The following is a 23,696-nucleotide window of genomic DNA, read 5'->3' as shown; positions in this document are numbered from 1 at the left end:
ATGGATGACATGAACAACTCCGAGTCATGATGATAGGGTTCTAGATGTTATAAACTACTGATGGTGCTAGTTGACATGAGTGAGTCTGGGTTGTGAGCTCAAGGAACTAGATGCAATGTACATCTCTAGGTTATGGTTGACATGAATGACTTTGGGTTGTGAGCTCATGGCTTTAGATGCTATGAATAACTCAGGGTTGTAGATGACATAAACAACTTTAGGTCTTGAGCTCAATCTTCTAGATACTATGAACAACTGAGGGTTGTGGTTGACATGAACGATTATGGGTTGTGAGCTCAAGGGTTTAGGTTCTATGAATTGACTAAGGTTGTTGATGACATGAACTAGTCCAGGTCATAAGCTCAAGGCTCTAGATGCTAAGAAAAGCTCGGGGTTGTAGTGGACATGAACCACTCCGATTCATGATCTTAGGCCTCTATATTCTATGAACAACCCAGGGTTATGGTTGATATGAATGACTCTAGGTCATGAGCTTTAGGCTTTAGATGTTTTTAACAACTTAGGGTTCTAGATGACATGAACGATATCGGGTTATGGCCATAAGATTCTATGAACAACTTAAGGTGGTGGTTGACATGAAAGGCTCCAAGTTCTAAGATTAGATTTCTAGAATTTAAGTACAACTCAAAGTAGTGGATGATATGAACGACTTGAGATCCCATGAGCTTAGTCCTATAGATTTTATGAACTAATTAGGGCTAGGAAACATATGAATGATTTTGTGTCATGAGCTCAAGCCTTTAGATGCTATGAATTGCTCGATGTTGTGAATGACATGAACAACTCTGGGTCATGAGCTTAGAGCTTAAGATGTTATCAATAACTTAGGGTTATGGTTGACCTGAACAACTTCGAGTCATGAGCTAAGGGGCCTAGATGCTATGAACAACTCATAGTTGTGGGTTATATGAATGACTCAGTGTCTTGTGGCCTGAGGCTTCTAGATGCTGTGAACTGTTGAGGGCTGTGGATGTTAATAACGATTCTACATCATGCGCTTAAGCCTTTATATGCTATGAACAACTCAACGTTGTGGATGCTATGAACAACCCTATGTCATGAGCTCAAGGCTTTAGATGCTATGAACTACTAATGGTTATGGTTCATAAGAAGAAGTTTAGGTCATGAGCTTAGGGCTCTAGATTCTATGAACAACTAAGGATTATGGATGACATGAGCTACTTAGGGTCATGAGCTTACAACTTTGGATGCTATGAAGAACTCAAGGTATTGGATTATATGAACTCAGGGTTGTGGATGACATGAACAACTCCGGGTCGTGAGTTCAGAGTTGTAGATGATATGAACGACTTAGGATCCCGTGAGAACAAGCTTCTAAATACTATGAATAGCTCAAGGTTGAGGATAATATGAACGATTCTTGGTTGTGAGCCAATGGATTTAAATGCTATGAACAACTCAAGGTTGTGCATCACATGAAAGACTTTGAGTCGTTAGCTTAGGGCTTTTATATGTTAAGAAAAGCTTAGGGTTGTGGTTACAAGAATGAGTTTGGGTCATGAGCTCAGGACTTTAGATGCTATAAACAACTCACGGTTGTTAGTGACATGAACTACTTCGAGTCATGAGCTCATAACTTTGGATGCTATGAACAAGTCAAGGTTGTGGATGATATCAACGACTCGTGATCCTAAGGCCTTAGTCCTCTAGATGCTATGAGCAGCTCAAGGTTATGGATCATAAGAATAGTTCTTGGTCATGAACTCATGGATCTGAATGCTATGAGAAAATGAGGGTTGTAGATGACATGAATGACTCTAGGTAGTGAGCTAAAACCTCTAAATGCTATGAACAGCTTAAGACTATGTTTGACATCAATAACTTTGGGTCATCAGCATAACGCTTTAGATGCTATGAACAACTCAAGGTTATAGTTGACATGAATGACTCCAGGTTGTGAGTTGAGAGCTCTAGATGCCATGAACAACTCAGGGTTGTGGATGACATGAACAGCTCTAGGTCATGAGTTTAGTGTTTTACATGTTATGAAGAGCGTGGGCCTGTGGTTAACATGAACAACTCCAGGCCATGAGCTTAGGGCTCTAGATGCTATAAATAATTTATGCCTGTTAATGACATGAACTACTTTAGGTCAGTCTCTAGATGCAATGAACAACTCCATGTTATTGATGATACACACAATTCTAGGTCATGAGCTCAAGGATCTAGATGTTATGAACAACTCAGGGATGTGGATGATATAAACGATTTTGGGTCATGAACTCAAGGCTCTAGACATAATGAACAACTCAGGGTTATGGATAAATAAACGACTTTGAGTCATGAGCTTAGGACCCTAGATGTTATGAATACCTCATTATTTTGGATGATATGAATGACCCGGGATCCCGTGACCTTTGGCCTCTAGATGCTATGAACAACTTAGGGCTGAGGATGATATGAATGATTCTTGGTCATGAGCCCATGGCTTTAAATGCCATGAAAAGCTAAGGGCGGTGGATGATGTGGAGGACTCTTGGTTGTGAGCTCAGGGCTCTATATGCCATGGATAACTTTGGGTTGTGGTTGACAAGAATGAGTCCAAGTCATGAGCTTAAAGCCCTAGATGCTATGAACAACTCAAGGTTATGGGTGACATGAGCTACTCCGGGTCGTGAGCTTATGACTCTGAGTTATATGAAGAACTCAGGGTATTGGAAGATATGAATGAACCAGGATCCCATAAGCTCAGGACTCTATATGCTATGGACAACTCAGGGTGGTAGATGATATGAATGATTCTTGGTCGTGAGCCAGGGCTTTAAATTCTATGAATAGCATAGGGCTATGGATGACATGAACACCTCTAGGTAGTAAGCTTAGGACTCTAGATGCTACGAATAATTCAGGGTTGTGGTTGACATAAACAACTTCATGTTATGAGCTCATCATTCTAGATGCTATGAAAAGCTCAAGGGTGTGGATGACATGAACGACTCTTGGTCATGAGCTTAGGGCTTTGGATGCTATGAACAGCTTAGGGTTATGGTTGATATGAATGAATTCAGGTCATGAGCTCACGAATTTAGATGCTATGAACAACTTAAGGTTGTGGATTATATGAGCTACTATAGGTTATGAACTCAAGGCTCTAGATTTTACGAACTGCTCAAGGTTATGGATGACATGAAGGACTTTGGGTCATGAGCTCACAACTTTAGATGCTATGAATAACTCAAGGCTATGGATGATATGAGCTACTCGGGATCATGAACTCAAGGCTTTAGATGTTATGAACAACTCAATGTTGTGGATGACATGAACGACTTCGGGTCATGATCTTAGGGCTCTAAATGTTGTGAACAACATAGGGTTATAGATGATATGAATGAGTCTAGGTCGTGAACTCAAGGATCTAGATGCTATGAATAGTATAAGGCTATGGATGAAATGAATGACTTCGGGTCACGAGCTTAGAGCTCTAAATGTTATGAATAACTTAAATTTGTAGATTATATGAAAAACTTGGGATCTCATGAGCTCAAGCCTGTAGAAGCTATGAACAACTCAGGTTGAGGATGATATGAACAATTCTTGGTCATGAGCCCATGGCTCTAAATATTATGAACAATTTAGCATTGTGGATGAGATGAACTGCTTTACGTCATGAGCACTGCTCTCAAGATGCTATAAACAACTAAGGGTTATGGATGATATGCATGATTCTATGTCGTGAGCTCAAAGCTCTAGATGTTTTGAACAACTTGGGACTATGGATGATATGAATTATTTTTGGTTGTGAACTAAAGGCTTTAGATGTTATGAGTAGCTCATGGTTATGGGTGACATAAATTGTTTTTGGTGGTGAGCTCAAACCTATATATGCTATAAATGGCTCAAGGCATTGGATGATATGAACAATCCTATGTCATAAGCTCTGGCCTCTAGATACTATAAATAGCTCAGGGTTGCGGATAACATGAATGACTTTAGGTCGTGAGTAGAGGGCTTTAGATGCTCTAAAGAGCTTAGGTCTATGGTTGACATGAATGACTATGGGTCGTGATCTTATGACTCTAGATGCTATGAATAGCTCAAGCCACTAGATGACATGAGCTACTTTGGGTTGTTAGCTTATGGCTTTAGATGTTATGAACAGGTCAAGGTTATGAATGATATGAATGAATTAGGATCCTATGAGTTCAGGCCTTTAGAGCATACGAATAGCTCAAGGCTATAAATCATATGAATGATTATTGGTCCTGAGCCCAAAACTCAAAAGGTTATGAATAGCTTAGGGTTGTAGCTGACATGAATGTCTCAATGTCATGAGCTTAGGGCTCTAGATGCTATGAATAGCTCAGGATTGTGGTTGACATTAATGACTACAGGTAATGGGTTTAGGCTTCTAGATGTTATGAATACTTGAGGGTTGTGGATGATATGAATGACCTCGAGTCATGAGCATAAGGCTCTAAATACTATGTATAGCTTAAGGTTCTGGTTCACATGAATATCTCCAAGTCATGAGCTTGGGGCTACATATGCTATGAACAACTTAGGGTTATCTATGACATGAACTTCGCTAGGTCATGAGCTTAGGTATCTAAATACTATGTATAGCTCATGACGGTGGATGATATGCATTATTCTAGGTCGTGAAGTCAAGGATATAGATAATATGAACAACTCAGGGTTGTGGATGATATGAACAATTTTGGGTTGTGAACTCAAGGCTCTAGATGTTATGAATAGTTCAGGGTTGTGGATGAAATGAACAACTACAGGTCATGAGCTAAGAGCACGAGATTATATGAATAACTAAGGGTTTTTGGATAACATTAGTGACTCCAAGTCCTAAGCTTAGGGTTATATATCCTATGAGCTACTCTGTTTCATGAGCTTAGGGCTCTAGATTCTATGATTAGCTTAGAGTTATCAATGATATTAACAACTTGAGATCTAGTGAGCTAAAGCCTTTAGATGCTATGACCAACTCAGGGTTATGGATGATATGAATTATTCTTGGTTGTGAGCCTATGGCTTTAAATGCTATGAATATCTTAGGGCTATGGATGACATGAATGACTTTGGACTATGAGCTCAAAACTCTAAATTCTATGAATAGCTTAGGATTGTGGTTGACATGAATGACTTTGAGTCCTAAGCTTAAGGCTCTAGATGTTATGAACAACTCATAGTTTTGGATGACATGAATGATTCTGGGTTGTCTGTTCAAGGCTGTAGATACTTTGAACAGCACAATGTTGTGGACTATAAGAACAACTTGAGATCCTATGAGCTCATGCCTTTAGATTCTATGAATAGCTCAAGGCTGAGGATGATATGAATGATTCTAGGCCGTGAACTCAAGGCTTTAGATGCTATGAATAGTTCAGGGTTGTGGATGAAATAAACAACTTTAGGTCGTGAGCTTAGGGCTTAAGATGGTATGAACAGCTCAGGATTATTTATAACATGAATGAAGATGCGATGAATAGTTCAGGGTTCTGCTTTACGTTAATGACTTTAGGTCGTGAGCTCAAGGCTCTAGATGCTAGGAACAACTCAGAGTTGCGGATGACATGAACGACTCCAGGTCATGAGCTGAGGACTCTAGAAGCTATGAATAGCTCATGGTTATGATTGACATGAATGATATCAGGTCATGAGATTAAGGTTCGAGGTGTTATGAACAACTCAAGGTTGTGTATGATATTATCAACTTGGGGTATTTAGCTTAGGGCTCTAAATGCTATGAACAACTCAATATTGTGGTTGACATGAAAAACTTGGGGTCATGATCTCAAGGCTCTAGGATATATGAATAGATTAAGGCTATGGTTGAGAGGAACTTCTTCGAGTCATGAGCTCAAGGCTCTATATGCTATGAATAGCCCACGAATCTAGTTGACATGAGCTACTCTTGTTGTTAGCATAAGGCACTAGGTGCTATGAAAAGCTAATTGTTTTAGATGATTCGAATAACTTGGGATCCCATCGACTTAGGTCTTTAGATGCTATGAATAATTAAGGGGTTATACGATAAGAATGATTCATGGTCATGAGCTCGTGGCTCTAAATGCTATGAACAGTTGAGGGTTGTGGATGACATGAATGACTCTAGGTCGTAGATGACATGAACAACTCTAGGTCGTGAGCTTAGGGCTTTAGATGTTATGAACAACTCAAGGCAGTGGTTGACATGACTGACTCTAGGTCATGAGCTCAAGGGTTTAAATGCTATAAACAACATAGGGTTATAGATAACATGAACGACTTTGGCTTGTGAACTTTGAGCTTTAGATTCTATGAACGGTTGAGGATCGTGGATGACATGAATGACTCTGAGCATGTGATAAGGGCTATAGATCTTATGAATAGCTCAAGGCTATGGTGGACATAAACGAGACCATGTTGTGAGCTTAGGACACTAGATGCTATGAAAAGCTCATGGTAATGGATGACGTGAAGGACTCCAGGACGTGAGCTTAGGATTGTGGCCGGGAAAAGGTCGAATCCGTGCCAGTATCGAAAAAATTTCCCGGCGAGTACCAGAAAAGGGTCGAATCTGTGTGAGTACCAAAAAATGGTAAAATCCGGGCGAGTACCGGGAAAAGGTGGAATCCCTGGGACTATCGAAAAACTATCCCGGCGAGTACCGGGAAATAGCATAATATATGTGAGTACCGAAAAATGGTAGAATCCAGGTGAGTACCGGGAAAAGGTAGAATCCCTACGAGTATAAAAAAATTGTCCCGGCGAGTACCAGAAAAGGGTCAAGCATGTTTGAATACCGAAAAATGGTAGAATTCGGGAGAGTACCGGGAAGAAATAGAACCCGTGCGAGTATCGAAAAACTGTCCCAGCGAGTACTGGAAGAGTGTCGAATCTGTGTGAGTTCCGAAAAATGGTACAATCCGGGCTAGTACCGGGAAAAGGTAGAATCCCTGCGTGTATCGAAAAACTGTCCCGACGAGTACCTAAAAAGGGTCAAATCTGTGTGAGTACCAAAAAATGGTAGAATCCGGGCGAGTAATTGGAAAACGTAGAATCCGTGCGAGTAATAAAAAATTCTACCGCCGAGTTCCGGAAAAGGGGTCGAATCTGTGTGAGTACCGAAAAATGGTAAAATCCGGGCGAGTACCGGGAAAAGGTGGAATCCCTGGGAGTATCGAAAAACTGTCCCGGCGAGCACCGGGAAATGGCATAATCTATGTGAGTACCGAAAAATGGTAGAATCCAGGTGAGTACCGGGAAAAGGTAGAATCCCTGCGAGTATAAAAAAATTGTCCGGGCGAGTACCAGAAAAGGGTCAAGCATGTTTGAATACGGAAAAATGGTAGAATTCAGGAGAGTACCGAGAAGAAATAGAACCCGTGCGAGTATCGAAAAACTGTCCCAGCGAGTACTGGATGAGGGTCGAATCTGTGTGAGTTCCGAAAAATGGTACAATCCGGGCAAATAATTGGAAAACGTAGAATCCGTGCGAGCAATAAAAATTCTCCCGAGGAGTACCGGAAAAGGGGTCGAATCTGTGTGAGTACCGAAAAGTGGTAGAATTCGAGCGACTACCGGAAAAAGGTCGAATCCGTGTGAGTATCGAAAAGCTTTCCCGGCGAGTACTGGAAGAGGGTCGAATCTGTGTGAGTACCGAAAAATGGTAGAATCCGGGCGAGTACCGGGAAAAGGTAGAAACCCTGCGAGTATCGAAAAACTGTCCCGACGAGTACCCGAAAAGGGTCGAATCTGTGTGAGAACCGAAAAATGGTAGCATCCGGGCGAGTACCGGAAAAGGGTCGAATCTGTGTGAGTACCGGGAAAAGGTAGAATCCGTACGAGTATCGAAAAACTATCCCAGTGAGTACTGGAAAGGGGGCGAATCTGTCTGAGTGCCGAAAAATGGTAGAATCCAGGCGAGTACCGGGAAAAGGTAGAATCCGAACGAGTATCTAAATACTGTCCCAGCGAGTACCCGAAAAGGGGCGAATCTCTCTGACTACCGAAAAATGGTAGAATCCGGGCGAGTACCGGGAAAAGGAAGAATCCATACGAGTATTGAAAAACTGTCCCAGCGAGTACCGGAAAAGGGGCAAATCTGTCTGAGTACCGAAAAATGGTAGAATCCGGACGAGTACCGGGAAAACGTAGAATCCGTACGAGTCTCGAAAAACTGTCCCGAGGAGTACCGGAAAAGGGTCGAATCTGTGTCAGTACTGAAAAATGGTAAAATCCGGACGAGTACTGGGAAAACGTAGAATCCGAACGAGTATCGAAAAACTGTCCCGAGGAGTACCGGAAAAGGATCGAATCTGTGTGAGTACCGAAAAATGGTAGAATCCGGGCGAGTAACGGGAAAAGGAAGAATCCGTGTGAGTATTGAAAAACTGTCCCAGTGAGTACCGAAAAAGGGTCGAATCTGTCTGAGTACCGAAAAATGGTAGAATCCGGACGAGTAATGGGAAAACGTAGAATCCGTACGAGTATCGAAAAACTGTCCCGAGGAGTACCGGAAAAGGGTCGAATCTGTGTCAGTACCGAAAAATGGTAGAATCCGGACGAGTACCGGGAAAAGGTACAATCCGTACGAGTATCGAAAAACTGTCCCGAGGAGTTCCGGAAAAGGGTCGAATCTGTCTGAGTAACGAAAAATGGTAGAATCCGGGCGAGTACCGGGAGAAGGTAGAATCCATACGAGTATTGAAAAACTGTCCCAGCGAGTACCCGAAAAGGGTCGAATCTGTCTGAGTACCGAAAAATGGTAGAATCCAGGCGAGTACCGGGAAAAGGTAGAATCCGTACGAGTATCGAAAAACGGTCCCGAGGAGTACCGGAAAAGGGTCGAATCTGTGTGAGTACAGAAAAATGGTAGAATCCGGACGAATACCGGGAAAAGGTAGAATCCGTAAGAGTATCGAAAAACTGTCCCAGCGAGTACCGGAAAAGGGTCGAATCTGTGTGAGTACCGAAAAATGGTAGAAACCCGGCGTGTACCGGGAAAAGGTAGAATCCGTACGAGTACCTAAAAACTGTCCCCGCGAGTACCGGAAAATGGACGAATCTGTCTGAGTACCGAAAAATGGCAGAATCCCGGCGAGTACCGGGAAAAGGTAGAATCACTACGAGTATCGAAAAACTGTCCCGATGAGTACCGGAAAAGGGTCGAATTTCTATGAGTACCGAAAAATGGTAGCATCCGGGCGAGTACCGGGAAAAATGTTGAATCCGTACTAGTATCGAAAAACTGTCCCAGCGAGTACCGGGAAAAGGTAGAATCCCTACGAGTATCGAAAAAGTGTCCCGAGGAGTACCGGAAAAGGGTCGAATCTGTGTGAGTACCGAAAAATGATAGAATCCGGGCGAGTACCGGGAAAAGGAAGAATCCGTACGAGTATCGAAAAACTGTCCCAGCGAGTACCGGAAAAGGGTCAAATCTGTCTGAGTACCGAAAAATGGTATAATCCGGACGAGTACCGGGAAAAGGTAGAATCCGTACGAGTATCGAAAAACTGTCCCGAGGAGTACCGGAAAAGGGTCGAATCTGTCTGAGTACCGAAAAATGGTAGAATCCCGGCGAGTACCGGGAGAAGGTAGAATCCATACGAGTATCGAAAAACTGTCCCAGCGAGTACCGGAAAAGGGTCGAATCTGTCTGAGTACCAAAAAATGGTAGAATCCAGGCGAGTACCAGGAAAAGGCAGAATCCTTACGAGTATCGAAAAACTGTCTCGAGGAGTACCGGAAAAGGGTCGAATCTGTGTCAATACTGAAAAATGGTAAAATCCGGGCGAGTACCGGGAAAAGGTAGAATCCGTACGAGTATCGAAAAACTGTCCCAGCGAGTACCGAAAAAGGGTCGAATCTGTCTGAGTACCGAAAAATGGAAGAATCCGGGCGAGTACCGGGAAAAGGTGAAATCCGTACGAGTATCGAAAAACTGTCCCGTGGAGTACCGGAAAAGGGTCGAATCTGTCTGAGTACCGAAAAATGGTAGAATCCCGGCGAGTACCGGGAGAAGGTAGAATCCATACGAGTATCGAAAAACTGTCCCAGCGAGTACCGAAAAAGGGTCGAATCTGTCTGAGTACCAAAAATGGTAGAATCCAGGCGAGTACCGGGAAAAGGTACAATCCTTACGAGTATCGAAAAACTGTCCCGAGGAGTACCGGAAAAGGGTCGAATCTGTGTCAATACTGAAAAATTGTAAAATCCGGGCGAGTACCGGGAAAAGGTAGAATCCGTACGAGTATCGAAAAACTGTCCCAGCGAGTACCGAAAAAGGGTCGAATCTGTCTGAGTACCGAAAAATGGTAGAATCCAGGCGAGTACCGGGAAAAGGTAGAATCCGTACGAGTATCCAAAAATTGTCCCCGCGAGTACTGGAAAAGGGTCGAATCTGTGTGAGTACCGAAAAATGGTAGAATCCGGGCGAGTACCGGGAAAAGGTAGAATCCGTACGAGTATTGAAAAACTGTCCCGAGGAGTACCGGAAAAGGGTCGAATCTGTGTCAATACTGAAAAATGGTAAAATCCGGGCGAGTACCGGGAAAAGGTAGAATCCGTAGGAGTATCGAAAAACTGTCTTAGCGAGTACCGAAAAAGGGTCGACTCTGTCTGAGTACCGAAAAATGGTAGAATCCGGGCGAGTACCGGGAAAAGGTAGAATCCGTACGAATATCTAAAAATTGTCCCCGCGAGTTCCGGAAAAGGGTCGAATCTGTGTGAGTACCGAAAAATGGTAGAATCTGGACGAGTACCGGGAAAAGGTAGAATCCGTACGAGTATCGAAAAACTGTCCCGAGGAGTTCCGGAAAAGGGTCGAATCTGTGTGAGTAACGAAAAATGGTAGAATCCGGGCGAGTACCGGGAGAAGGTAGAATCCATACGAGTATTGAAAAACTGTCCCAGCGAGTACCCGAAAAGGGTCGAATCTGTCTGAGTACCGAAAAATGGTAGAATCCAGGCGAGTACCGGGAAAAGGTAGAATCCGTACGAGTATCGAAAAACGGTCCCGAGGAGTACCGGAAAAGGGTCGAATCTGTGTGAGTACAGAAAAATGGTAGAATCCGGACGAATACCGGGAAAAGGTAGAATCCGTAAGAGTATCGAAAAACTGTCCCAGCGAGTACCAGAAAATGGTCGAATCTGTCTGAGTACCGAAAAATGGTAAAATCCTGGCGAGTACCGAGAAAAGGAAGAATCCGTACGAGTATTGAAAAACTGTCCCAGCGAGTACCGGAAAAGGGGCGAATCTGTCTGAGTACCGAAAAATGGTAGAATCCACGCGAGTACCGGGACAAGGTAGAATCCCTACGAGTATCGAAAAACTGTCCCGAGGAGTACTGGAAAAGGGTCGAATCTGTGTCAATACTGAAAAATGGTAAAATCCGGGAGAGTACCGGGAAAAGATAGAATCCGTATGAGTATCGAAAAACTGTCCCAGCGAGTACCGAAAAAGGGTCGAATCTTTCTGAGTACCGAAAAATGGTAGAATCCGGACGAGTACTGGGAAAACGTAGAATCCGTACGAGTATCGAAAAACTGTCCCGAGGAGTACCTGAAAAGGGTCGAATCTGTGTGAGTACCGAAAAATGGTAGAATAGGGACGAGTACCGGGAAAAGGTAGAATCCATACGAGTATCGAAAAACTGTCCCGAGGAGTACCGGAAAAGGGTCGAATCTGTCTGAGTACCGAAAAATGGTAGAATCCGGATGAGTACCGGGAAAACGTAGAATCCGTACGAGTATCGAAAAACTGTCCCGAGGAGTACCGGAAAAGGGTCGAATCTGTGTCAGTACCGAAAAATGGTAGAATCCGGACGAGTACCGGGAAAAGGTACAATCCGTACGAGTATCGAAAAACTGTCCCGAGGAGTACCGGAAAAGGGTCGAATCTGTGTGAGTACCGAAAAATGGTAGAATCCGGGCGAGTACCGGGAAAAGGTAGAATCCGTACGATTATCTAAAAATTGTCCCCGCGAGTACCGGAAAATGGTCGAATCTGTGTGAGTACCGAAAAATGGTAGAATCCGGGCGAGTAACGGGAAAAGGAAGAATCCGTGTGAGTATTGAAAAACTGTCCCAGCGAGTACCGAAAAAGGGTCGAATATGTCTGAGTACCGAAAAATGGTAGAATCCGGACGAGTAATGGGAAAACGTAGAATCCGTACGAGTATCGAAAAACTGTCCCGAGGAGTACCGGAAAAGGGTCGAATCTGTGTCAGTACCGAAAAATGGTAGAATCCAGACGAGTACCGGGAAAAGGTACAATCCGTACGAGTATCGAAAAACTGTCCCGAGGAGTTCCGGAAAAGGGTCGAATCTGTCTGAGTAACGAAAAATGGTAGAATCCGGGCGAGTACCGGGAGAAGGTAGAATCCATACGAGTATTGAAAAACTGTCCCAGCGAGTACCGGAAAAGGGTCGAATCTGTCTGAGTACCGAAAAATGGTAGAATCCAGGCGAGTACCGGGAAAAGGTAGAATCCGTACGAGTATCGAAAAACGGTCCCGAGGAGTACCGGAAAAGGGTCGAATCTGTGTGAGTACAGAAAACTGGTAGAATCCGGACGAATACCGGGAAAAGGTAGAATCCGTAAGAGTATCGAAAAACTGTCCCAGCGAGTACCGGAAAAGGGTCGAATCTGTCTGAGTACCGAAAAATGGTAGAATCCGGACGAGTACCGGGAAAACGTAGAATCCGTACGAGTATCGAAAAACTGTCCCGAAGAGTACCGGAAAAGGGTCGAATCTGTGTAAGTACCGAAAAATGGTAGAATCCGGACGAGTACCGGGAAAAGGTACAATCTGTACGAGTATCGAAAAACTATCCCTAGGAGTACCGGAAAAGGGTCGAATCTGTGTGAGTACCGAAAAATGGTAGAATCCAGGCGAGTACCGGGACAAGGTAGAATCCGTACGAGTATCGAAAAACTGTCCCGAGGAGTACCGGAAAAGGGTCGAATCTGTCTCAATACTGAAAAATGGTACAATCCGGGCGAGTACCGGGAAAAGGTAGAATCCGTATGAGTATCGAAAAACTGTCCCAGCGAGTACCGGAAAAGGGTCGAATCTGTCTGAGTACCGAAAAATGGTAGAATCCGGACGAGTACCGGGAAAACGTAGAATCCGTACGAGTATCGAAAAACTGTCCCGAGGAGTACCGGAAAAGGGTCGAATCTGTGTCAGTACCGAAAAATGGTAGAATCCGGACGAGTACCGGGAAAAGGTACAATCCGTACGAGTATCGAAAATTTGTCCCGAGGAGTACCGGAAAAGGGTCGAATCTGTGTGAGTACCGAAAAATGGTAGAATCGGGACGAGTACCGGGAAAAGGTACAATCCATACGAGTATCGAAAAACTGTCCCAGCGAGTACCGGAAAAGGGTCGAATCTGTCTGAGTACCGAAAAATGGTAGAATCCGGATGAGTACCGGGAAAACGTAGAATCCGTACGAGTATCGAAAAACTGTCCCGATGAGCACCGGAAAAGGGTCGAATCTGTGTGAGTACCGAAAAATGGTACAATCCAGGCGAGTACGGGGAAAAGGTAGAATCCGAACGAGTATCTAAATACTGTCCCAGCGAGTACCGGAAAAGGGGCGAATCTGTCTGAGTACCGAAAAATGGTAGAATCTGGGCGAGTACCGGGAAAAGGAAGAATCCGTACGAGTATTGAAAAACTGTCCCAGCGAGTACCGGAAAAGGGGCGAATCTGTATGAGTACCGAAAAATGGTAGAATCCACGCGAGTACCGGGACAAGGTAGAATCCGTACGAGTATCGAAAAACTGTCCCGAGGAGTACTGGAAAAGGGTCGAATCTGTGTCAATACTGAAAAATGGTAAAATCCGGGCGAGTACCGGGAAAAGGTAGAATCCGTATGAGTATCGAAAAACTGTCCCAGCGAGTACCGAAAAAGGGTCGAATCTTTCTGAGTACCGAAAAATGGTAGAATCCGGACGAGTACGGGGAAAACGTAGAATCCATACGAGTATCGAAAAACTGTCCCGAGGAGTACCTGAAAAGAGTCGAATCTGTGTGAGTACCGAAAAATGGTAGAATAGGGACGAGTACCGGGAAAAGGTAGAATCCATACGAGTATCGAAAAACTGTCCCAGCGAGTACCGGAAAAGGGTCGAATCTGTCTGAGTACCGAAAAATGGTAGAATCCGGATGAGTACCGGGAAAACGTAGAATCCGTACGAGTATCGAAAAACTGTCCCGAGGAGTACCGGAAAAGGGTCGAATCTGTGTCAGTACCGAAAAATGGTAGAATCCGGACGAGTACCGGGAAAAGGTACAATCCGTACGAGTATCGAAAAACTGTCCCGAGGAGTACCATAAAAGGGTCGAATATGTGTGAGTACCGAAAAATGGTAGAATCCGGGCGAGTACCGGGAAAAGGTAGAATCCGTACGATTATCTAAAAATTGTCCCCGCGAGTACCGGAAAAGGGTCGAATCTGCGTGAGTACCGAAAAATGGTACAATCCAGGCGAGTACCGGGAAAAGGTAGAATCCGAACGAGTATCTAAATACTGTCCCAGCGAGTACCGGAAAAGGGGCGAATCTGTCTGAGTACCGAAAAATGGTAGAATCTGGGCGAGTACCGGGAAAAGGAAGAATCCGTACGAGTATTGAAAAACTGTCCCAGCGAGTACCGGAAAAGGGGCGAATCTGTCTGAGTACCGAAAAAAGGTAGAATCCGGACGAGTACCGGGAAAACGTAGAATCCGTACGAGTATCGAAAAACTGTCCCGAAGAGTACCGGAAAAGGGTCGAATCTGTGTCAGTACCGAAAAATGGTAGAATCCGGACGAGTACCGGGAAAAAGTACAATCTGTACGAGTATCGAAAAACTATCCCGAGGAGTACCGGAAAAGGGTCGAATCTGTGTGAGTACCGAAAAATGGTAGAATCCAGGCGAGTACCGGGACAAGGTAGAATCCGTACGAGTATCGAAAAACTGTCCCGAGGAGTACCGGAAAAGGGTCGAATCTGTCTCAATACTGAAAAATGGTACAATCCGGGCGACTACCGGGAAAAGGTAGAATCCGTATGAGTATCGAAAAACTGTCCCAGCGAGTACCGGAAAAGGGTCGAATCTGTCTGAGTACCGAAAAATGGTAGAATCCGGTCGAGTACCGGGAAAACGTAGAATCCGTACGAGTATCGAAAAACTGTCCCGAGGAGTACCGGAAAAGGGTCGAATCTGTGTCAGTACCGAAAAATGGTAGAATCCGGACGAGTACCGGGAAAAGGTACAATCCGTACGAGTATCGAAAATTTGTCCCGAGGAGTATCGGAAAAGGGTCGAATCTGTGTGAGTACCGAAAAATGGTAGAATCGGGACGAGTACCGGGAAAAGGTAGAATCCATACGAGTATCGAAAAACTGTCCCAGCGAGTACCGAAAAAGGGTCGAATCTGTCTGAGTACCGAAAAATGGTAGAATCCGGATGAGTACCGGGAAAACGTAGAATCCGTACGAGTATCGAAAAACTGTCCCGAGGAGTACCGGAAAAGGGTCGAATCTGTGTAAGTACCGAAAAATGGTACAATCCAGGCGAGTACCGGGAAAAGGTAGAATCCGAACGAGTATCTAAATACTGTCCCAGCGAGTACCGGAAAAGGGGCGAAACTGTCTGAGTACCGAAAAATGGTAGAATCTGGGCGAGTACCGGGAAAAGGAAGAATCCGTACGAGTATTGAAAAACTGTCCCAGCGAGTACCGGAAAAGGGGCGAATCTGTCTGAGTACCGAAAAAAGGTAGAATCCGGACGAGTACCGGGAAAACGTAGAATCCGTACGAGTATCGAAAAACTGTCCCGAGGAGTACCGGAAAAGGGTCGAATCTGTGTGAGTACCGAAAAATGGTAGAATCGGGACGAGTACCGGGAAAAGGTAGAATTCGTACGAGTATCGAAAAACTGACCCGAGGAGTACAGGAAAAGGGTCGAATCTGTGTGACTACCGAAAAATGGTAGAATCCTGGCGAGTACCGGAAAAAGGAAGAATCCGTACGAGTATCGAAAAACTGTCCCAGCGAGTACCGGATAAGGGTCGAATCTGTGTGAGTACCGAAAAATGGTAGAATCCGGACGAATACCGGGAAAAGGTAGAATCCGTACGAGTATCGAAAAACTGTCCCAGCGAGTACCGGAACAGGGTCGAATCTGTCTGAGTACCGAAAAATGGTAGAATCCGGGAGAGTACCGGGAAAATGAAGAATCCGTACGAGTATTGAAAAACTGTCCCAACGAGTACCGGAAAAGGGGCGAATCTGTCTGAGTAACAAAAAATGGCAGAATCCAGGCGAGTACCGGGACAAGGTAGAATCCGTACGAGATTCGAAAAACTGTCCCGAGGAGTACCGGAAAAGGGTCGAATCTGTCTCAATACTGAAAAATGGTACAATCCGGGCGAGTACCGGGAAAAGGTAGAATCCGTATGAGTATCGAAAAACTGTCCCAGCGAGTACCGGAAAAGGGTCGAATCTGTCTGAGTACCGAAAAATGGTAGAATCCGGACGAGTACCGGGAAAACGTAGAATCCGTACGAGTATCGAAAAACTGTCCCGAGGAGTACCGGAAAAGGGTCGAATATGTGTCAGTACCGAAAAATGGTAGAATCTGGACGAGTACCGGGAAAAGGTACAATCCGTACGAGTATCGAAAATTTGTCCCGAGGAGTACCGGAAAAGGGTCGAATCTGTGTGAGTACCGAAAAATGGTAGAATCGGGACGAGTACCGGGAAAAGGTAGAATCCATACGAGTATCGAAAAACTGTCCCAGCGAGTACCGAAAAAGGGTCGAATCTGTCTGAGTACCGAAAAATGGTAGAATCCGGATGAGTACCGGGAAAACGTAGAATCCGTACGAGTATCGAAAAACTGTCCCGAGGAGTACCGAAAAAGGGTCGAATCTGTGTGAGTACCGAAAAATGGTACAATCCAGGCGAGTACCGGGAAAAGGTAGAATCCGAACGAGTATCTAAATACTGTCCCAGCGAGTACCGGAAAAGGGGCGAATCTGTCTGAGTACCGAAAAATGGTAGAATCTGGGCGAGTACCGGGAAAAGGAAGAATCCGTACGAGTATTGAAAAACTGTCCCAGCGAGTACCGGAAAAGGGGCGAATCTGTCTAAGTACCGAAAAAAGGTAGAATCCGGACGAGTACCGGGAAAACGTAGAATCCGTACGAGTATCGAAAAACTGTCCCGAGGAGTACCGGAAAAGGGTCGAATCTGTGTGAGTACCGAAAAATGGTACAATCCAGGCGAGTACCGGGAAAAGGTAGAATCCGAACGAGTATCTAAATACTGTCCCAGCGAGTACCGGAAAAGGGGCGAATCTGTCTGAGTACCGAAAAATGGTAGAATCTGGGCGAGTACCGGGAAAAGGAAGAATCCGTACGAGTATTGAAAAACTGTCCCAGCGAGTACCGGAAAAGGGGCGAATCTGTCTGAGTACCGAAAAAAGGTAGAATCCGGACGAGTACCGGGAAAACGTAGAATCCGTACGAGTATCGAAAAACTGTCCCGAGGAGTACCGGAAAAGGGTCGAATCTGTGTGAGTACCGAAAAATGGTAGAATCGGGACGAGTACCGGGAAAAGGTAGAATTCGTACGAGTATCGAAAAACTGACCCGAGGAGTACAGGAAAAGGGTCGAATCTGTGTGACTACCGAAAAATGGTAGAATCCTGGCGAGTACCGGAAAAAGGAAGAATCCGTACGAGTATCGAAAAACTGTCCCAGCGAGTACCGGATAAGGGTCGAATCTGTGTGAGTACCGAAAAATGGTCGAATCCGGACGAATACCGGGAAAAGGTAGAATCCGTACGAGTATCGAAAAACTGTCCCAGCGAGTACCGGAACAGGGTCGAATCTGTCTGAGTACCGAAAAATGGTAGAATCCTGGCGAGTACCGGAAAAAGGAAGAATCCGTACGAGTATCGAAAAACTGTCCCAGCGAGTACCGGATAAGGGTCGAATCTGTGTGAGTACCGAAAAATGGTAGAATCCGGACGAATACCGGGAAAAGGTAGAATCCGTACGAGTATCGAAAAACTGTCCCAGCGAGTACCGGAACAGGGTCGAATCTGTCTGAGTACCGAAAAATGGTAGAATCCGGGAGAGTACCGGGAAAATGAAGAATCCGTACGAGTATTGAAAAACTGTCCCAACGAGTACCGGAAAAGGGGCGAATCTGTCTGAGTACCAAAAAATGGCAGAATCCAGGCGAGTACCGGGACAAGGTAGAATCCGTACGAGATTCGAAAAACTGTCCCGAGGAGTACCGGAAAAGGGTCGAATCTGTCTCAATACTGAAAAATGGTACAATCCGGGCGAGTACCGGGAAAAGGTAGAATCCGTATGAGTATCGAAAAACTGTCCCAGCGAGTACCGGAAAAGGGTCGAATATGTCTGAGTACCGAAAAATGGTAGAATCCGGACGAGTACCGGGAAAACGTAGAATCCGTACGAGTATCGAAAAACTGTCCCGAGGAGTACCGGAAAAGGGTCGAATATGTGTCAGTACCGAAAAATGGTAGAATCTGGACGAGTACCGGGAAAAGGTACAATCCGTACGAGTATCGAAAATTTGTCCCGAGGAGTACCGGAAAAGGGTCGAATCTGTGTGAGTACCGAAAAATGGTAGAATCGGGACGAGTACCGGGAAAAGGTAGAATCCATACGAGTATCGAAAAACTGTCCCAGCGAGTACCGAAAAAGGGTCGAATCTGTCTGAGTACCGAAAAATGGTAGAATCCGGATGAGTACCGGGAAAACGTAGAATCCGTACGAGTATCGAAAAACTGTCCCGAGGAGTACCGAAAAAGGGTCGAATCTGTGTGAGTACCGAAAAATGGTACAATCCAGGCGAGTACCGGGAAAAGGTAGAATCCGAACGAGTATCTAAATACTGTCCCAGCGAGTACCGGAAAAGGGGCGAATCTGTCTGAGTACCGAAAAATGGTAGAATCTGGGCGAGTACCGGGAAAAGGAAGAATCCGTACGAGTATTGAAAAACTGTCCCAGCGAGTACCGGAAAAGGGGCGAATCTGTCTAAGTACCGAAAAAAGGTAGAATCCGGACGAGTACCGGGAAAACGTAGAATCCGTACGAGTATCGAAAAACTGTCCCGAGGAGTACCGGAAAAGGGTCGAATCTGTGTGAGTACCGAAAAATGGTACAATCCAGGCGAGTACCGGGAAAAGGTAGAATCCGAACGAGTATCTAAATACTGTCCCAGCGAGTACCGGAAAAGGGGCGAATCTGTCTGAGTACCGAAAAATGGTAGAATCTGGGCGAGTACCGGGAAAAGGAAGAATCCGTACGAGTATTGAAAAACTGTCCCAGCGAGTACCGGAAAAGGGGCGAATCTGTCTGAGTACCGAAAAAAGGTAGAATCCGGACGAGTACCGGGAAAACGTAGAATCCGTACGAGTATCGAAAAACTGTCCCGAGGAGTACCGGAAAAGGGTCGAATCTGTGTGAGTACCGAAAAATGGTAGAATCGGGACGAGTACCGGGAAAAGGTAGAATTCGTACGAGTATCGAAAAACTGACCCGAGGAGTACAGGAAAAGGGTCGAATCTGTGTGACTACCGAAAAATGGTAGAATCCTGGCGAGTACCGGAAAAAGGAAGAATCCGTACGAGTATCGAAAAACTGTCCCAGCGAGTACCGGATAAGGGTCGAATCTGTGTGAGTACCGAAAAATGGTAGAATCCGGACGAATACCGGGAAAAGGTAGAATCCGTACGAGTATCGAAAAACTGTCCCAGCGAGTACCGGAACAGGGTCGAATCTGTCTGAGTACCGAAAAATGGTAGAATCCGGGAGAGTACCGGGAAAATTAAGAATCCGTACGAGTATTGAAAAACTGTCCCAACGAGTACCGGAAAAGGGGCGAATCTGTCTGAGTACCAAAAAATGGCAGAATCCAGGCGAGTACCGGGACAAGGTAGAATCCGTACGAGTATCGAAAAACTGTCCCGAGGAGTACCGGAAAAGGGTCGAATCTGTCTCAATACTGAAAAATGGTACAATCCGGGCGAGTACCGGGAAAAGGTAGAATCCGTATGAGTATCGAAAAACTGTCCCAGCGAGTACCGGAAAAGGGTCGAATCTGTCTGAGTACCGAAAAATGGTAGAATCCGGACGAGTACCGGGAAAACGTAGAATCCGTACGAGTATCGAAAAACTGTCCCGAGGAGTACCGGAAAAGGGTCGAATATGTGTCAGTACCGAAAAATGGTAGAATCTGGACGAGTACCGGGAAAAGGTACAATCCGTACGAGTATCGAAAATTTGTCCCGAGGAGTACCGGAAAAGGGTCGAATCTGTGTGAGTACCGAAAAATGGTAGAATCGGGACGAGTACCGGGAAAAGGTAGAATCCATACGAGTATCGAAAAACTGTCCCAGCGAGTACCGAAAAAGGGTCGAATCTGTCTGAGTACCGAAAAATGGTAGAATCCGGATGAGTACCGGGAAAACGTAGAATCCGTACGAGTATCGAAAAACTGTCCCGAGGAGTACCGAAAAAGGGTCGAATCTGTGTGAGTACCGAAAAATGGTACAATCCAGGCGAGTACCGGGAAAAGGTAGAATCCGAACGAGTATCTAAATACTGTCCCAGCGAGTACCGGAAAAGGGGCGAATCTGTCTGAGTACCGAAAAATGGTAGAATCTGGGCGAGTACCGGGAAAAGGAAGAATCCGTACGAGTATTGAAAAACTGTCCCAGCGAGTACCGGAAAAGGGGCGAATCTGTCTAAGTACCGAAAAAAGGTAGAATCCGGACGAGTACCGGGAAAACGTAGAATCCGTACGAGTATCGAAAAACTGTCCCGAGGAGTACCGGAAAAGGGTCGAATCTGTGTGAGTACCGAAAAATGGTAGAATCCGGATGAGTACCGGGAAAACGTAGAATCCGTACGAGTATCGAAAAACTGTCCCGAGGAGTACCGGAAAAGGGTCGAATCTGTCTCAATACTGAAAAATGGTACAATCCGGGCGAGTACCGGGAAAAGGTAGAATCCGTATGAGTATCGAAAAACTGTCCCAGCGAGTACCGGAAAAGGGTCGAATCTGTCTGAGTACCGAAAAATGGTAGAATCCGGACGAGTACCGGGAAAACGTAGAATCCGTACGAGTATCGAAAAACTGTCCCGAGGAGTACCGGAAAAGGGTCGAATATGTGTCAGTACCGAAAAATGGTAGAATCTGGACGAGTACCGGGAAAAGGTACAATCCGTACGAGTATCGAAAATTTGTCCCGAGGAGTACCGGAAAAGGGTCGAATCTGTGTGAGTACCGAAAAATGGTAGAATCGGGACGAGTACCGGGAAAAGGTAGAATCCATACGAGTATCGAAAAACTGTCCCAGCGAGTACCGAAAAAGGGTCGAATCTGTCTGAGTACCGAAAAATGGTAGAATCCGGATGAGTACCGGGAAAACGTAGAATCCGTACGAGTATCGAAAAACTGTCCCGAGGAGTACCGAAAAAGGGTCGAATCTGTGTGAGTACCGAAAAATGGTACAATCCAGGCGAGTACCGGGAAAAGGTAGAATCCGAACGAGTATCTAAATACTGTCCCAGCGAGTACCGGAAAAGGGGCGAATCTGTCTGAGTACCGAAAAATGGTAGAATCTGGGCGAGTACCGGGAAAAGGAAGAATCCGTACGAGTATTGAAAAACTGTCCCAGCGAGTACCGGAAAAGGGGCGAATCTGTCTAAGTACCGAAAAAAGGTAGAATCCGGACGAGTACCGGGAAAACGTAGAATCCGTACGAGTATCGAAAAACTGTCCCGAGGAGTACCGGAAAAGGGTCGAATCTGTGTGAGTACCGAAAAATGGTAGAATCCGGATGAGTACCGGGAAAACGTAGAATCCGTACGAGTATCGAAAAACTGTCCCGAGGAGTACCGGAAAAGGGTCGAATCTGTGTGAGAACCGAAAAATGGTAGCATCCGGGCGAGTACCGGAAAAGGGTCGAATCTGTGTCAATACTGAAAAATGGTAAAATCCGGGCGAGTACCGGGAAAAGGTAGAATCCGTATGAGTATCGAAAAACTGTCCCAGCGAGTACCGAAAAAGGGTCGAATCTTTCTGAGTACCGAAAAATGGTAGAATCCGGACGAGTACGGGGAAAACGTAGAATCCATACGAGTATCGAAAAACTGTCCCGAGGAGTACCGGAAAAGGGTCGAATCTGTGTGAGTACCGAAAAATGGTAGAATCGGGACGAGTACCGGGAAAAGGTAGAATTCGTACGAGTATCGAAAAACTGACCCGAGGAGTACAGGAAAAGGGTCGAATCTGTGTGACTACCGAAAAATTGTAGAATCCTGGCGAGTACCGGAAAAAGGAAGAATCCGTACGAGTATCGAAAAACTGTCCCAGCGAGTACCGGATAAGGGTCGAATCTGTGTGAGTACCGAAAAATGGTAGAATCCGGACGAATACCGGGAAAAGGTAGAATCCGTACGAGTATCGAAAAACTGTCCCAGCGAGTACCGGAACAGGGTCGAATCTGTCTGAGTACCGAAAAATGGTAGAATCCGGGAGAGTACCGGGAAAATGAAGAATCCGTACGAGTATTGAAAAACTGTCCCAACGAGTACCGGAAAAGGGGCGAATCTGTCTGAGTACCAAAAAATGGCAGAATCCAGGCGAGTACCGGGACAAGGTAGAATCCGTACGAGTATCGAAAAACTGTCCCGAGGAGTACCGGAAAAGGGTCGAATCTGTCTCAATACTGAAAAATGGTACAATCCGGGCGAGTACCGGGAAAAGGTAGAATCCGTATGAGTATCGAAAAACTGTCCCAGCGAGTACCGGAAAAGGGTCGAATCTGTCTGAGTACCGAAAAATGGTAGAATCCGGACGAGTACCGGGAAAACGTAGAATCCGTACGAGTATCGAAAAACTGTCCCGAGGAGTACCGGAAAAGGGTCGAATATGTGTCAGTACCGAAAAATGGTAGAATCTGGACGAGTACCGGGAAAAGGTACAATCCGTACGAGTATCGAAAATTTGTCCCGAGGAGTACCGGAAAAGGGTCGAATCTGTGTGAGTACCGAAAAATGGTAGAATCGGGACGAGTACCGGGAAAAGGTAGAATCCATACGAGTATCGAAAAACTGTCCCAGCGAGTACCGGAAAAGGGTCGAATCTGTCTGAGTACCGAAAAATGGTAGAATCCGGATGAGTACCGGGAAAACGTAGAATCCGTACGAGTATCGAAAAACTGTCCCGAGGAGTACCGAAAAAGGGTCGAATCTGTGTGAGTACCGAAAAATGGTACAATCCAGGCGAGTACCGGGAAAAGGTAGAATCCGAACGAGTATCTAAATACTGTCCCAGCGAGTACCGGAAAAGGGGCGAATCTGTCTGAGTACCGAAAAATGGTAGAATCTGGGCGAGTACCGGGAAAAGGAAGAATCCGTACGAGTATTGAAAAACTGTCCCAGCGAGTACCGGAAAAGGGGCGAATCTGTCTAAGTACCGAAAAAAGGTAGAATCCGGACGAGTACCGGGAAAACGTAGAATCCGTACGAGTATCGAAAAACTGTCCCGAGGAGTACCGGAAAAGGGTCGAATCTGTGTGAGTACCGAAAAATGGTAGAATCCGGATGAGTACCGGGAAAACGTAGAATCCGTACGAGTATCGAAAAACTGTCCCGAGGAGTACCGGAAAAGGG

The sequence above is a fragment of the Vitis vinifera genome, chromosome 9, assembly GCF_030704535.1.
Source record: "Vitis vinifera cultivar Pinot Noir 40024 chromosome 9, ASM3070453v1".
Taxonomy (NCBI): domain Eukaryota; kingdom Viridiplantae; phylum Streptophyta; class Magnoliopsida; order Vitales; family Vitaceae; genus Vitis; species Vitis vinifera.
The sequence above is the reverse complement of the archived record's forward strand: the minus strand, read 5'-3'. Positions refer to the sequence as shown.